At 37.6% G+C, this 16,416-nt stretch overlaps 1 protein-coding gene across 1 annotated transcript in view; it reads right to left on the minus strand.

Moving 5' to 3' along the window:
- ADCY1 (adenylate cyclase 1) overlaps positions 1 to 16,416 on the minus strand; it is a gene marked incomplete at both ends in the record, with an annotated part of 145,769 nt that overhangs the window by 107,588 nt on the left and 21,765 nt on the right. The window lies entirely within an intron of this gene.

The following is a 16,416-nucleotide window of genomic DNA, read 5'->3' on the forward strand; positions in this document are numbered from 1 at the left end:
TTTATAGAATAATGATAACGAAAACTCATATTACATAAGTCTCTTTAGATGGTGAATTCTGCAAAGCATTGTTTGTTTAGAAAGGAGGCAGTAAGTTCTATCTACCAACTATCTTTTCAGTCTTATTCTCCATATTTACTGTAGTCACTACCACAGAATCTTGATGAGGATTCATGGGGCTCATGAATTTCCAAAATTTTGGAATTCAGTGGGCACTTATATTGGCCAAGGTGTACCATAAGAACAACAAAGAAAAACATTAAAGTAACATCTGAAAGTCCTGTGCAACTAAAATTGTTCGTTAAGACCATATAAATGACATATATTTCTAAATTTGAAGGGTACACTTCAAACTAGTACAGCTCTACTCTTGTATGCCTTGCCAGTGTAAGTTAAAGTGCGCTCATATTTGCAATGCACAATGAGTCTTGCTATTTGACCATCAAAATCAATAAAAAAAAATAAATCATTCACATCACTGTGAAATGGAAAATGCTTACTAACTTTCATAATGTTGTTTTACAGATGAGCATCAGATTAGAATTCAGATAATATAAAGATTCAAAATGGCATGCAGAAACTTGTTGCTGATTTGAAGAACCTTTGGGAAATGTTTCCCACAAAAGTAATAAAGATATTTGTCATGTGTACCTAATGGCAGTATACATCTAGAATGATCTCCATATAATGAGGTGCATTAAAGATTTTCTATGAATGGGTTTTCCAGATTTTCATTCACTCTGTCTTAAATCACAGAATCATAGAATTGCTTAGGTTGGGAAAGACACTCAAGAACACCGAGACCAACATCAACTTAATTGTACTACCCTAACTCTAACAACCCACTTCTAAATCATGTCCCTGAGCACCACATCCAAACGGTTTTTAAACACATCCAGGAATGGTGACTCAACCACCTCCCTCTGGGAAGCCTATTCCAGTGCTTAACAACACTGTGTAAAGAAGTTTGTCCCGATATACAACCTAAACTTACCCTGGTGCAACTTGAGGCCATTTCCCCTCATTCTGTCACCTGTCACCTGTGAGAAGAGACCAACCTTTCTCTTGCTGTAATCACCTTTCAGTTATTGGAAGAGAGCAGTAAGGTCTCCTCTCAGCCTGCTCTACCCCAGACTAAACAGCCCCACTTCCTTCAGTCACTCCTCACAGGCCATATTCTCCAAGCCCTTCACCAGTCTTGCTGCCCTTCTTTGGACCTGCTGCAGCACCTCAGTGTCTTTTCTGTACTGAGGTGCCCAAAACTGAACACAGCACTTGAGCTGAAGCCTCACCAGTGCTGAGTCCAGGGGCAGGATGACTTCCCTGGTGCTGCTCACCACACCATTCCTGATCCAAGCCAGGATGCCATTGGCCTTCTTGGCCACCTGGGCACTCTGCTGGCTTATATTCAGCCCACTGTCCATCAGTACACCAAGGTCCCTTTCCATCAGGCAGCTTTCCAGCCACTCCTCCTCAACCCTGTAGGGTTGCCTGGGGTTGTTATGACCAAAATGCAGGACCTGACACTTGGCCCTATTGAAACTCATCCAGTTTGCCTTGGCCCATCAATTCAGTCTATCCAGGCCTTCTGTAGTGCTTTTCTCCCCTCTGGCAGATCAACACTCCCTCCCAACTTGGTGCCATCTGCAAACTTACTGAGGGTGCACTCAATCCCCTCATCAAGATCGTTAATGAAGATGTTAAATAGAAGCAGCCCCATACTGAGCCCTGGAGGACACCGCTTGTGACCAGCCACCAACTGGATTTAACTCTGTTGACCACAACTCTCTGGGCCCAGCCATCCAGCCAGTGTTTCCCCCAGTACACCCATCCAAACCATGGGCAGCCAGCTTCTCCATGAGTCCGTGACAGGGGGGCACAGGCCCAGGAAACAAGGAGTGACAAAAGGGTGAAGAAAAACAAAAAAAGAAGGGGTACTAACAGTTTGTCACACAATCTGGCCAGCCCTGGTCTCACAGCAGGGCACACCATGGGCTTTGCTCTGCAGTAGGATGGCGAGGGGGAAGGGCAGAGAGCAATTAGATGGCTTTAACAAAAGAAACACACCTGCAATGAACTGATGAGGAACAGTAATTACTAAATTTAACCAAATCAAACAAAAGGAGAGAGAAGAGTACCCAAAATGCAAGGAAAGCACGCACCCTTCTCCACAGCCAGCTGAGCCAGCCCCAAGAAAGAGAGAGATGCCTGGGGTCCTGTCCAGAGCTCCACCTCACTTCCTTTTCAAACCAAGTCCTCTGGGGATGCCACTCCTCCCCTCAGAATATTCAAAATGCCCATAAGATGCAGTAAACAGAACCAGAATATTAATTCTTTAACTCCCACTGGTTCACATGATGTTCTGGTGTGGAATACTGACAACAAAAAAATAACCAAACCACAACAGGGGGACAGTGTCAAAGGCTTTACTGAACTCCAGGTAGTCCACATCAACAGCCTTGCCTTCATCCGCTAAGCGGGTCATCTTGTCATAGATTTATATCAAATTTGTCAAGCAGGATCCACCATTCATGAACCCATCCTGACTAGGCCTGATTGACATTTAATTGATCCATGATGGCTCCCAAGATTATCCATTCCATAACCTTCTCTAGCACTGATGTGAGACTCATAGTCTGTAGCTTCCAGGATCATCTTCCACTCCAGGGTGCAATCCATTTGGCCCCATGGACTTAAGACTGTCCAGCTTTTGAAGCAGGTTCAAAATCATTTCCTCATGGATTACACAGAGCCTATTCTGTTCCCCATCACTGTCTTCCAGCAAAAGGGGCTGGGGCTGGGGCTGGGTTCCCAGGGAGTAACTAGTCTTACTATTAAAGACTGAGGCAAAGAAGGCATTAAGTAGCTCAGCATTAACCTGATCCTTGGTCACTATGTTCCCCTCTGCATCACTTCTTTCTTCATTCTTTGTAATTATAAACTAAGAGGACATCAACAGATTCTCTTCAAACATTCTTACCAAAAACAACAAAAGCAAATGATATCCTGCAACAAGAAAAGGGATCTATGTTGAGCATTAGTACTTTATTTCTCCCTGGTGAATATACATGTAAAAATTTGAAGATTAAAAGCAATATACAAACTGATTTTTTCATGATTCAGATGAGTATAAACAGTGGGCAGTTCCTATTGTGCTTTATTTTGCTTCAACACACGAATCTGTTTGAGGCATATCAATTTTCAGTAGAAGTTAAACATCAGTAAAATGAAATTTCTGTAGAAATTCCAATTGAACCCTATTTTTTGAGGCATGAATGCTGCTGCACTTGCCTTCTCTCTGGATTTTATGCTGAAATGTAGTGACAACAATGTATAGTAAAGCTAAATCTTAAAGCTAAAGCTAAATCTGGAATTTGTAAAGGCCATTTTCGAGGGGAATAGACTGAGAACAGGTCTGATAAACAGTCAGGAGTTATAGACAATGTAACTGCTTGATATTGCCCCTATTCAAAGCAGTTGTTAATAGCACAGTATTCAGAAATAATACTACATTTATGTATAAGAGTGACTTATATAATAAATAATTACTTCCAAAAAAATTGGTCAACTTGGTTTCTAGCCTTCAGCTGGGAGCAGATTATGTATTTTAGCAATCTGTCAACTGTTCTGAGATTATTATGGTTTCTCTCAAGCAATTATGATCATCTGAACTGGAGTAAACAGTGGATTGCTGTAATCATGCATCCACCTTCAGACTCAGCAGGGTAAGTTCCCATGTGCTTTGAGTAGTTTAAGATAAAACACGGGGTTAGCTGTCAGCTCTGGCCTGCAGGGAATTATGAAATAAAGCAAGTAAAAGATTAATAGATTTCAGAATGTGAGAAAAGAAAGTAGGGCAGACTGTCTCCTGCGATAATAATTCTTCTCCACAACACTTTTTCTTACTTACTACTTTTTCCCCTGTTGCAAACTACCTACCATTCTGTCTGTAATTTTTCTGAATATAAGCCACTTTCATGGTCCCTTTCATTTTAATGTGTTAATGCATTAGTACCACCCTATACTGATACATACATGCATATGTAACATAAACTTTATCTGACATAACTGAAGGAAAGACTGAGAGACAAGCTTCTAAATTTTTGAAGAGATACTGAAGTATCCAAAGATGCTGAAATATCAAGGAATTTCATTTTAAGCCTTTCATACATTATTCACCATATGCTCAGTATTAAAAAGAGTGCTCTTCAGATTTTACCATCATCTCCTATTTACATAAATACTGAAGAAATAGTTTATTTAACGTAACACAACTGAAATTTCTTTCAAACTGTTACCCGTAGTTGCTGAGGTTACAGATTAGCCAAAATAACAAAAGTTTAGGGATGTGAAAGACATTTATCTGGTTTTTGTTGCTGTGACTGAATCTCACACTGTGCATGTGTGGACCTCCAGAGGATATAAACAAAGGCAGAATTCTGACACTGAGAGATAGTCCGTGAAGAGGGACTAGTAGCTTCAGCAGGTACTTCCACAAAATTTCTGTCCCTCTTGCTTTTAGTTCATTGACTTTCTTAGGTCTCAAGTTAGTTTTGTTAAGGAGTTTGGTAGAGAATGCCAACACGCGCTCCATCAAGGAGTAGACAAATAATTCTGCAGGTAAGAAGCATGCAAAATACGCACACCTACAAAAGGATCAAAAAGCTCAATTAATGGTCTACTTTTTCTAATACTCATCTCCCATTTCTTGAGTAACTCTTCGAAGATTCTGTCAACCCTGAAAGCAAGACTCTTACGTGTTCTTGCTCTCTCTCAAACAAGTGTGAATACTTCTACAAACACACTGTTTGCCTTCACACAAAATGCTGCTTCCTCAACAGTCTAATTCTGCTGTGAGATGAACAGTTGCTTTTTCTGTTTGTCTCACAAAATTGCCTACTGTGGCTAATTCACAAAGGTGTGTAAGATTTATGCATGCCTCAAAAAACTTTTTTTACAAAGTAAAATTCATGTGAATGGATAGTGAAATGCCCAATTGAAATAGACTAGACAAGAAATATAAATTACCAGATAAGAAACTTCATTCTGTTTTCTAAAAGCTGGGTTTGTGATGTGTGTAAAATTAGATAACTAATTTCAATAGTTACTACTCTCAAGATTAAGCCCTTCTTAATTGAAGAGCTAATATCAATAGCCACCTTATCCTCAGCAGCATGAGCTCAATAGTGTCCCATAAAATAAAGGAGAGTGGACCAGGCTGAACTTTGCAGAAAATAAATAAAATAAAACAAGATCAAGATTGTTCCTGTATGTTTTCACCCACAGATACGTGATAAGACTAAAAGTGTAGAAGGCCTGAATTCTATTGCCAGTTTTTCTGTTGATTGAATTCTTTTACAATTAATTTCTGTGCCACTGTTGTATCTATTATACAGACAATGTAACATTCTGTCAAAATAGTCTGAGAGATATGGCAGTGAAATACATTACTGTACAATAGGAATGTATTGTGATGCCTGTCTCTAAGCGAAAGTCATGAACAGCTTACTAAACTGTGTCAGTTCTTCCTCCATTAGAACTGCTAAATGACAAAACAAGACTGTGTTGTTTTTCAAAATTGTTGATAACGTGAACAAAACTTTTCTTAGATTTAAACAAAAATCATTTCTCTTTTCCCTGCTATGGTAAATGTTACCATTATACCAGTGGTTGATTTACAGCACAAGATTGCACAGAAGAGAATGCACAGTTGATTCTTGATCTCGACATAGCTTTCTTAAATAATTCACTCAACTCACTTTGCAACCTTTTGAGAATACTTAATCACTACACCTACTTTCTCCTTTTGTTGAAGTGACAGAGACCTGCTCCTTAGCTCTTGACTGCATCTCAAAAAGCATGCCCTGGTGCCAGAGGAGTCAGCCAAACAAATTATCTCCAGATTAAACAAATTCCTTTTTTGAATAAACAGTCCTCCCTTACTTCTATTATTTTTTGTCCTAGTTACTTCATGCCACCTACTAAGAAAAAAAAAGTTATGCTATTCTGCGTGGTTTACTTCTCCCCTTCTGATTTACAGCATACACTAAGAGGGTATTACTGACAATTAAGTTCAGGCAAGCCAACTGTATTTTAATATTAGAAATATTTCCATATGTTATTCCAAATATAGATAAAAAATTTCACACATCAAGAAACTCTCTCCAAAGCTAACAGAAGTACTGGAGCTATTGTGGACAGAAAATAATATTCTTCAGATATAGTGAAGCCAAAACGACTACCCACTCATCCCCAGTATCATTTATTAATCACTCATTAAAATTAGTAAAGCATACACATGTGTGAGAAACTGGCCGATTTGCATGGTTTTCACTGAAAGAGAAGCTGTCAAATACAATACAATATTTCAGGTGTAGCTTTCTCTTGCTGTTGTATTGTGGTATTGCATTTGAGCATGTAAGGTCCAGAGGAGGATCATACACCTTAAATTAATTTCATGATCTCTGTCACTTCCATCTGAGAAAATCAAGACTCAATAGTCTGCCCAGAAAAAAGTCAAACTATTCTTGAAAATTGGCTTGTATGTCATATCCCACAGATTTGTCCACGCTAAGGGAAGAAAATGTTTCTTATGCTTCTTTCCTGAGTTTGCTCTTACACTCTTCTAATAGCGGATTGTAAGTCACCATAAAACAAACAAGCTCTCAGTTCTGTGCTTTGGAGTGGATTGTTATCGTTTGGGGATTTTTTGGTCAATGTAATTGTTCTCAGGCATTAAAAATATTTTCTAGCAACCACAAATGAATACATCACAAAAATCATTTGAAATAATTTCTACAGAAATTATGGCCTGCTTATTTTTATTAATTTTTGCATATTCTTTGCCAGGTGGTCAGTCCCTGAAGCTGTGCTGCATCAAACAAAAATGTGTAGCTCCCTCCCCTTACTGCATTTGTTAGAATAATGCTATGTTGTGGAATTACAGCATAGTACAGAAAGCTGTTTGCATTTATTATATGCAACACGTGATTTGTTTCCAAGACTTGTTTCCACACAATAATCCATCAGAACATCTCAATATATACAATTTTCTTTAAAAGCTGCAGTATCTAAATACTTGAGGGGCTACACAATCCAAACTAGTTTTAAGCCTTCTGTGGGACTAGCGTTGCTAGGCAACCAGTCCTTTAGATCTTAAATGCAATTTCTCTACGTTTGAGTCTTATCCATGACTGAGGAATGGGTTGTAGCAGCCTCACTCCGGCTCCTGCCTGCTGTAGACAGGAAGCATTTCTTATCTACTGTACAGCTGTCAGACATAAAATGAGGCCATGATATCAGTTCAGCAAAGAGCACTACATTTTTAGATCGTTTCTGTAACAATCCAGAAGGAAGAGAGCCTAGTCTGAGTGCAATAGTTTCATTCCCAGGCTTCCAAACATGCTTGTTTCACAGCTGACTATGCCATCAGCACTGCTTCATGCTCCTGCGGCATGGCTTGGTTGTGTTACTAACCATAAAACATACTCCATAAAGTGTCTCTTACAGAATCCATTTTATTGAATACTGGTAACCATGTATTGAGCTCCTGCACATTCTAATAGCTGTACTACATTTCCATATTTTCCCTAAGGATTTCACAGTATTCAGCTTCAGTTTTCAAAGGGCACCTGTACAAAGCTCTGCCAATATACAGCAATGGGAAACCAAGCCTTAGTCAGAAAGTAGTCATTTTTCTGGTCAGTGACAGAGTTGATTACAAAGCATCATCTTCCATGTCCCAGTCTCGCTCTCTAGCAATTCATATTCATTCTTGTCAAGTGTAGGAGCTGTGACACCAAGCTTGTGCTGTACACAAGCTACTTCTTTGGATTTTTTTTTTTGGTTGTTTTTTTTTGTTGTTTGTTTCCAATTTAGCTTCAGAGGACTTTGTCAAGACTTTGTCTGAGAATCTGGGAGAAAATCATGGCTACAAGCAGGTTCCCAAGGCATTGTACATCAGTTAGGCGTGATTACAGATCTATCACTGATGAGAAAATCAGTACAAGGTAAGTTGAAGCAGCTGTCCAAATATTATACTGTATTGAATTCATCACTAGGAAATGACATTGAAATACACTATTTTAGAATATAGAGAGCAAAATCTGAATTAATTATCTCGACCCAGGCAGTGTTAGGTTCACCATTCTTATATGGATCAATGGTCCACCATTCTTATATGGATCAATGGACCTCAAATTTCTTCTTGTTACTATAAAAGTTTTGCCCAAAATATCTAGAAGTATACAGTAGTCTTCTAACAATTCACCTGCAAATTAAAATGAATTACTATACTGTAAAGCTGTCACTCACTGCCAAAAAATCCGGTTCTTTTTCTGATAAATGAAAGCAGCCAGAAATAAAAAAAGGATAAACTGTGCATGCTGTTGCTCTGGCTGTCTGTGTACTGCTATGTGAAAATAGGATTGCATTAGCATGAAACTGATCTCAGTAAGTTTCCCTTCTGCCAGACAGATCTACTGCTAGACCTAACAAATATATTCATTTTTTTTTTCTCTTTTCTCCTCTCCATGCAGATATTTGAAATAGTTGATAAATGATGTCACCTCTGTTCAAATGTCCTTAAAACATGAATACATTCACCTTGAGGAAACTATGTTCTACTAGACTGAGTCCATTTACTCTTCTTCTGTTGTGCTTTACAGCCTGCAAGACAAGCTTTACAATAAGCTATCTCTGCAGATAAAAACATTTTCACTCTGCATGTACATTTAATCTGTAGTATCTTCTTTCAGTGTTGGCACTTGAGAGCTTTAATATTCACAAATTTGAAAAACAATCATTTAACAGAAAAGATAGAAAATCTTAGCCATTTTCTTATTCAAATTTGAAAATTATTCTCTTTTTTGCAAAGAGAATCCAGTTTTATAATGTCATAACCAACTGATCAAGATACTGACACACTTCAAATTATTGACTGTTCTCACACAGCATCAAAATCACCTTGAGGTACACAATGGATACACCTATGCTTCCACATTACCCACCATATGCACCCAGGTCCTTAAGTAAAAGCAATCCCATTAATAGGCTTGCCTTTGCCTGAGGCAGGAATAATCCTGACTGTCTTGCTCAGCATGTTCGTTTTATGCACCACTCTGACTTCATCCACTTGTACAGTATGTAGGAAGTTTGATTGGGCAGGACCAACTCCTTTGGCAGATCCCTGAGTGTTGATTAATCAGGTGTCTTGCTAAATGTGTGCCCCAATCTTTGAATGTCCCAGCACCTTTTGCTCTCTATGTAGTCTTTAACAGTCCGTTGTATTATTCAGTTTTTTCTGGAGGCTGGTACATGATAGAGGATGTGATATATCCACTTAATGCCATGCTCTGATACTTTCCCACAATGCAATAAGACCCATCGGTAACAACGCATATTTCTTCTCTTTTTCTGGCAGTTTATTATACAGTCGAGTCTCTTCGGCGCGTGTCACCTCCTGCGCTGGTGATGTTCCAAAATCTTTGCCTTTGGGCAAGTCCATAATCATTCTAAGATTCCTAGATAACTGAGATTCTTTATTCAAGTCTGTTGTGTGATCAGTGTGATCCACTTACTCCATGTAACATCAGTTGCATGATGTGAAGAGATGACACTCCCTTTGGACATCCAGCTCAGCACAGGCAGTCAGCATGCCAAGAGAAGCTATGCTTCGGTACCAACCACATCCAAAGCAGCTTGGATACAGTATCTCTGCTGCCAGAATCTTTTTTTTTCTTTCAGTTGGAATATAATAGGCCTTGGATCTTCTATATCCTTGACTCCAAAACACTAAGGGTTGATCTCAAGTCTCCTCTCAGGCATTCTGCCAGAGGCTCCAGATAGGACCATTCTCTTCCCCTTGACGATGCTGAATAGTGTTGAACAGAAATTGGTAGACATGGGCCAGGTTCCAGCATGCTGCAGTGATTTGTGCTTCTCTAGAACTGCCAGGGAGACAGCACAGCAGTTCCAGAAATTCTACTAATTTTGCAGGATTCTGCAGTTGCTCAGATGTGAACTTCCAAACCACTAGGGGTGGCCATCACTCTATGCACCTGTCCACAGCTTTCCATACTCTCTGACACTCTATCTTGCCTCAGGACAGATGTCTGGGTGCTAATCTCAAATAACTGCTTAATCTTAGACATAAACTGACACACATTCATGACGCACAGTCATAAGAGCACGTTGGTTTGAACATCCAACGGATACTCAAATATTCTCAAGAACTATTGTAACTAATTTAGGGAAAGAAGGAAAAATGAAAGAGAAAGGAAGGCTGAGGAACTTCTGGAAAATGTTCTCTCCTGTCTCATCCGTAGCCTGGCTCCCTGAGGTGACAAAGTGAAGAGTATGATTACTAATAGCATCCACTATGGTTTCCAAAGTTTATAGGTTATTGCAATGCTGAATTCCCACACCACATTAGTTAATCCACTACCAATTTTATCATAAGTCAAGGCCACAGAGTATATAGAAAATAAAAACCTTAATCTAAACCTTAACGGGCTGCCCAGAGAGGTTGTGGATGCCCCGTCTTTGGAGGTGTTCAAGACCAGGTTGGATGTGGCCCTGGGCAGCCTGGTTTAGCATTAAACATGGAGGTTGGTGGCCCTCCATGTGGCAGGGGGGTTGGAGATTCATGATCCTTGAGGTCCCTTCCAACCCTGGCTATTCTGTGATTCTGTGCAATCCCCAGATATGCCAAACAATGCAGCAAGGAATCTAAGCAGCTAGCAAGGTGCTACACAGTATATTTCTATGAGAAGACTCACGAAGATCTCAATAAATAGTGGAAAAATTAGCACAGAGACAAATAATCAAACTACCTCAACACTCTTTTAACATGCTCTAGTCAGTTCTGCTGTTATCCCAACCCTTCGTGGCCCAGATTGAGTTCCAAAACAACCACTGTGGTTTAACCTGGTTTGACTTTGCAGATGGCTAAGCACTGCACCACCATTCACACCCTTCCCCCATCTACCTAGTGGTATGAGAGAATTAAAAAAAAAAGAAAAAGAAAAAGAAAAAGAAAAAGAAAAAGAAAAAGAAAAAGAAAAAGAAAAAGAAAAAGAAAAAGAAAAAGAAAAAGAAAAAGAAAAAGAAAAAGAAAAAGAAAAAGAAAAAGAAAAAGAAAAAGAAAAAAAAAACCAGTAGAACTTGTGGGTTGAGATAAAACGATTTGCTAAAATAGAGAAAAGGAAATAGATGATAGCTACGACTACATATATATATATATATATACAAATATATATACACATATATATACATATATATATACACATATATATACATATACATATATATATACATATATATATGTGTAGTCATATATATATATGTATGTATGTATATACATATAATATATATATAATATAATATATTATATATTATAATATATATATTATATATAATATATATATAATATATATAATATATATAATATATATACATATATACATACATATATATATATATATATGCAGATGACAAGTGATGCTCAGGCAGTTGCTTACCACTCACCCATGGATGTCCAGATAGCTCCCAGCACTGGAAGATGAGCCCCCATCCCTTTCAAAACTCTCCTTCTGCATGATGTCACATGGTACGGAATGTCCCTTTGATCACTCTAAGTCAGCTGTCCTGAGTCTGTCCATTCCCAACTGCTTGCACCATTCCAACCTCTTAGTGGAAGCTGAGAAAACTGAAATTGCCTTGGCTCTGTACAACACTGCTTAGCAAATTTGTGGGTAATCAACATTGTTCTCCTAAAACCAAAACATAGTGTCATACCAGACACTTACTTTCATTTAAACAGTGACAGTCCTCCATACTACAAATAGTTTGATGGCTCTATTCTCTGCTCTGAATGTTAGTTATGGTTGACTTACAGCTGTCCACCAAATTAAGGATGCAATCTTTAGAAAAAGGTGGTATTTTCATTTTTTGTATGAGAAGAGAGAACAACAGAATTTCATTCTCTAGAATGGTTTAACTGAATTATTGAGAATTCTGAAGATAACAGAGGAAAACGAAAGATATTTATTTTTCATTCTGCTTCATAACAAATGAGAAAGGGAAGACAATGTTCTAAGAACCAAATCAAGATGTTCTCTGTTTGAAAAAGAAGAATCAATTCCAAATATTGAAAAGTCATGTTTTGTCATATTACTTACTCAACTGCATACAAACAATTTTTAACAGTTTGCTAACCATATATATATGTACATTTTTTTTTTTTTTACTAGAAGAAACTAAGAAATACTATATGTAAAATGAGATGTGTACTCTCCAACAGTCCTTTATTTTTGCTTTCTTCAGGCATAGGCTTTGCAAGTTCATTATCTGTCAGCTTGGAAAGAGGTAATGCTAAGGAGCTGATGCCAATATTATGAGCATTTTAGAAAAAGTTGGCTACACTGGAAAAGTTGACTGATGGGTCAGGCTCAAACTGATGTAGTAAATGGGATTACATCAGGCTGGTGTCCAGTTGTTAACCATTTTACGTCTCATTCCTCTTTATGCTTTTATCAGTGACTTTCACTAGTGAAAGTACACTAAAAATAAGCGTACAACACTAAATTGGAAGGAGTTATTGACTTCTTTGGAGGTAGAGAGGCTTTGCCAAAAGATCTTGACAAACTAGGGAGGTGAACTATCATTAACTGCAGGAAGTTTAACAAGAACCGGTGCTGGATTCTGCAGTGGGGACATGGCAACCCTGAATATGTGTACAGACTGGGATGAAAGGCTGAAGAACAACCCTGCAGAAAGGGATCTGGGCATTCTGGCTGAAAGCAAGTTGAATAGTTGAATCTACAGTGTGCTCTGGATGTCAAAAAGACCAGCTGTTTCCTGGGGTGCATCAGGGAGAGCATCCCAGCTCTCCCAGCTAGGGAGGCGATTGTCCTGCTCTGCACTGGCACAACCTTATCAGAATTGAGACAAGAGGGGCTTTTGTTTGTATATTTTGCCTTTCTTTTTAGTACAGCAAAAATAGAGATTACCTTTTTAAAATGATCCACTATTTCCTCTGTCTCACAGGATTTGTATCATGAAGACTGTACAGGTATGAAAAGAGCTAGAAAGTATATTGCAGAAACATACTGAATTGTGCTAAATGTAGATGTATTTGGAAAAAAAAATAAAATGGGCTTGTAATTAAAGCAAATATTGCATGTTGATCATACCACATATTTATGAAGAAGCTACAATATGCAAGAAAGTTTGGAAGGTCTTTGTTTCTCCAGGTACAGGCTTATCTACTTACAGAATGATTGAAGTTTTAAACACCAGTTCATTTGATAATTTGTCAGCCATTTAAATATTTTCTAACATCTCCTGAATTATCTGTAAAAAAGTAAATCAGTCTTTATGGGATGACACTAAAAACAATCTTGGAAGTCACACATCTGTAAAAGATCATTTAAAAAAGAGAATTTGTAATATTAATTTAAAACTTCATAATAATTTAGCAGGTAGTTATCATAGATAGTTAATATGTCCAGACCAGAAGTGAAGGTACTAAAATATAAATTCACATTACATTACAATCTCTCAATTTTTCTCTTTTCTTTTCCTCTCTCTAGGCTTAGGAATAAAAATAGATATGAAAAATACATTCTTGCAACAACACCAAAATTTTAGTTATATTCATTTTTTGTGACTCTAAAAAAATGCACATATTTGATTATTCTTATCAGTTTTGCTTTACTGCTATTTCTAGTTAATAACACTCTTTAAAAAAAAAGTTTCTGATATGAATATTGCAATAAAGAAAATCTTCTTGCATCAAATATTTAATATATATATATATATTGTCCAGGTTCTGAGGCAAATCAGCCCCAAATCCACTGATAACTTATCCACACCATCTATTCACAACCCCTTTTTAAGAACTCCCAACCCACACAAACAGATTTATTAGGGATAGTTATTCTTCCTTCAGAAATAAATAGCTTTGCTCTGATACTAATTCCCTCTATGAAGTCACCTGAAATACTAACTTTAAAGAGTATGGCTTCAAACACTCTGTTGTGGGGGTACTTGACAGTTCATCTGATAGAATGAATTTAATGCAGATTCTTAAGACACTGAATTAGTAGCAACTGCAGAGACTTTTGAAACAAGATGAGCTTGTGCAAACAGAAAGAACTTCATATAAATAAAAAAAGGGTCAAAACAGAACTAATAAATGGGTAGGTTTTGACAAGGTGGAAGACCACACAGTTCAAGAGTACCCATCATTTTTCTGATGATGTAAGGAAATAGTATTTAAACTAAGGATAGCTGCAAGGAAAAACAATGAGGAGCAGCTTGATCCAATTAAATCCTATATAACCCAAGGACAGAAAGAAGGCAGATGACCAAATGAGTATTTAAATGCAAATATATGAAGAGGAAAATGGAAAGAGCTAAAACTGATTACTGACTTAGAACTCTCATCTTAGAAGTACACTAAAAAGAAAATAATCTGTGGAACACTCCATTTTCAAGATGCAAAGCACATGGGGAAGAAATAAGAGACAATACCACATGAGGGATGCTATGCATTAAAAGAAGCACGCAGCACAACAAGTTGAATAGGTTAGCTGTCTTAAAACACTGAAGAATCTCCATGGATTACAATTCGATACTTGCATGGGAGAATCAAATGCTTTTGTACAGTGCAGCTGTACATGTGCTATCACAGCCTGAAAGGGATGATTGAGGGAGGATTGCTCACCTCGGACCTCAGAGATGATGTCCTTGCAGAATACCCAGTTATTCACACGCAGACATGGTAACTATTACATTGGGGCAAGAAACTAAGGCAAATTTTTAGATCTCATAAATGACTGCTCCCTGAAGCATCTCACCAAGGAATCACAAGGAAAAGATTCACTCCTTACTATGTTTCTAAGCTCTTTTCTAGTACAAGAAAGAACAAATTAAAAATAAAAATAAAAAATAGAAAGAAAAAAAGAAAAAATGAAAGAGAGAAAACCTACAGTACTTAATTTCAGAAGGATAAAACATTTTTATAAGAAATACACGTGTCTTCTGACTAAGACTGAATTGTCTGTAAAAGAGATTTTAAACTGTAACAGTACAGCTTCTCTGCATGAGAGATTTAAATTGTCTCTTTAAAGGAGATTATCCTTTCAGGTGCAATACTGTTGTGGTCACACTGATTGATCACTTGCATGGATTCTGTAAGCAATACACTGTGTCTTTGTTAGTACTACCACACACAAGTGAATGGGGAGCAGGACTGAGGTGTAGCAAGGCACCTGAGCCAGCTAAAGCAGTGACTTCTGTGGTACAACTTCCCCTTTTGATGTTGTGCCAATGAATGAGCAAGAATAGTTACCCACTGAACTGGCTCTGGGAATTCTTTAAAAATTGTATTTTTCTTTCACCTCTTGAAATCACATTTTTCAACAATAAGCAACATGAAATAAACTACTGCATTGAAATTTGTTCCAGCTAACTAAATATAATACATGGAGATGTCAAAAATATTTGTAATAAAACATAAAAACTTGGCCATAGTAATTTCCCATGAGAGGCCAGTAATGATTATGAAGATGCTGATTTTGAAAGTGCATACAGCATTTAAGTTACAATGGCAAAAGTATACGGAAAAGGGCTTCAAATATCAAGGCTATTTAACACCACAGGTACAAAACAGCAAAAAATAACAATAAACAAACAAACAAAAAGACACACAAAAGAAAAGAAACAAAAAAAAAGACCCAACCCTAATATTCTTTGCTAAGTCTCAGCTCTGATGAGAATATCCAGTTCAGGAAAATAACTCAGGTTCTGCTTAAGATTAATAATATCTGCATTCTGATCTATACAGCAGTCTCAGAAATCTGGTCCCCAAACCACACATCCCTCATCCATTATGCCTATGTAAAAAGAAACGTCAGAGAAATACCTCCAACTTCCAAACTGAGGTAAACTTTGGACCAGATGCAGCATCTGCCCATTGTCTGCAGATGTGGAAAGTTTGAGATCCACTGCACTGGAAACATTCGGTTTCCAGTTGCTCCTGGTAGTTGCTAAAAGCTCTTCTGAGAGGTCCCAAATACACAGTAAAGTGGTTCATTAGAAAAAGAATAGTCTGTACCACAGTTAACAATTATTTAAGCAAGCAGAGGTGTGTTCCAAAGCCTGCAGCAGAATGCTTTCAGAAGCTGCACAGAATCAGAGAACAAAGGAGAAAAACTTAACAACATTTCTGTTAAAGTTAAAGATGTTCCAGGGAAGAAAATACAGAGAAAAGGTGTTAGGTTTTCAGGATTTCTTTTTCCGCATCTAGATGAAAGCAATGGGTATTTTTTTACAGGAATATATTACAAGGGACAATGTGACTGAGTCTAGCGCAGAAAAAAATTAAAGAGTAATATATTATTTCTGCACATA

Source organism: Tetrao urogallus (genome assembly GCF_951394365.1).
Source record: "Tetrao urogallus genome assembly, chromosome: 3".
NCBI classification, from domain to species: Eukaryota; Metazoa; Chordata; class Aves; order Galliformes; family Phasianidae; genus Tetrao; species Tetrao urogallus.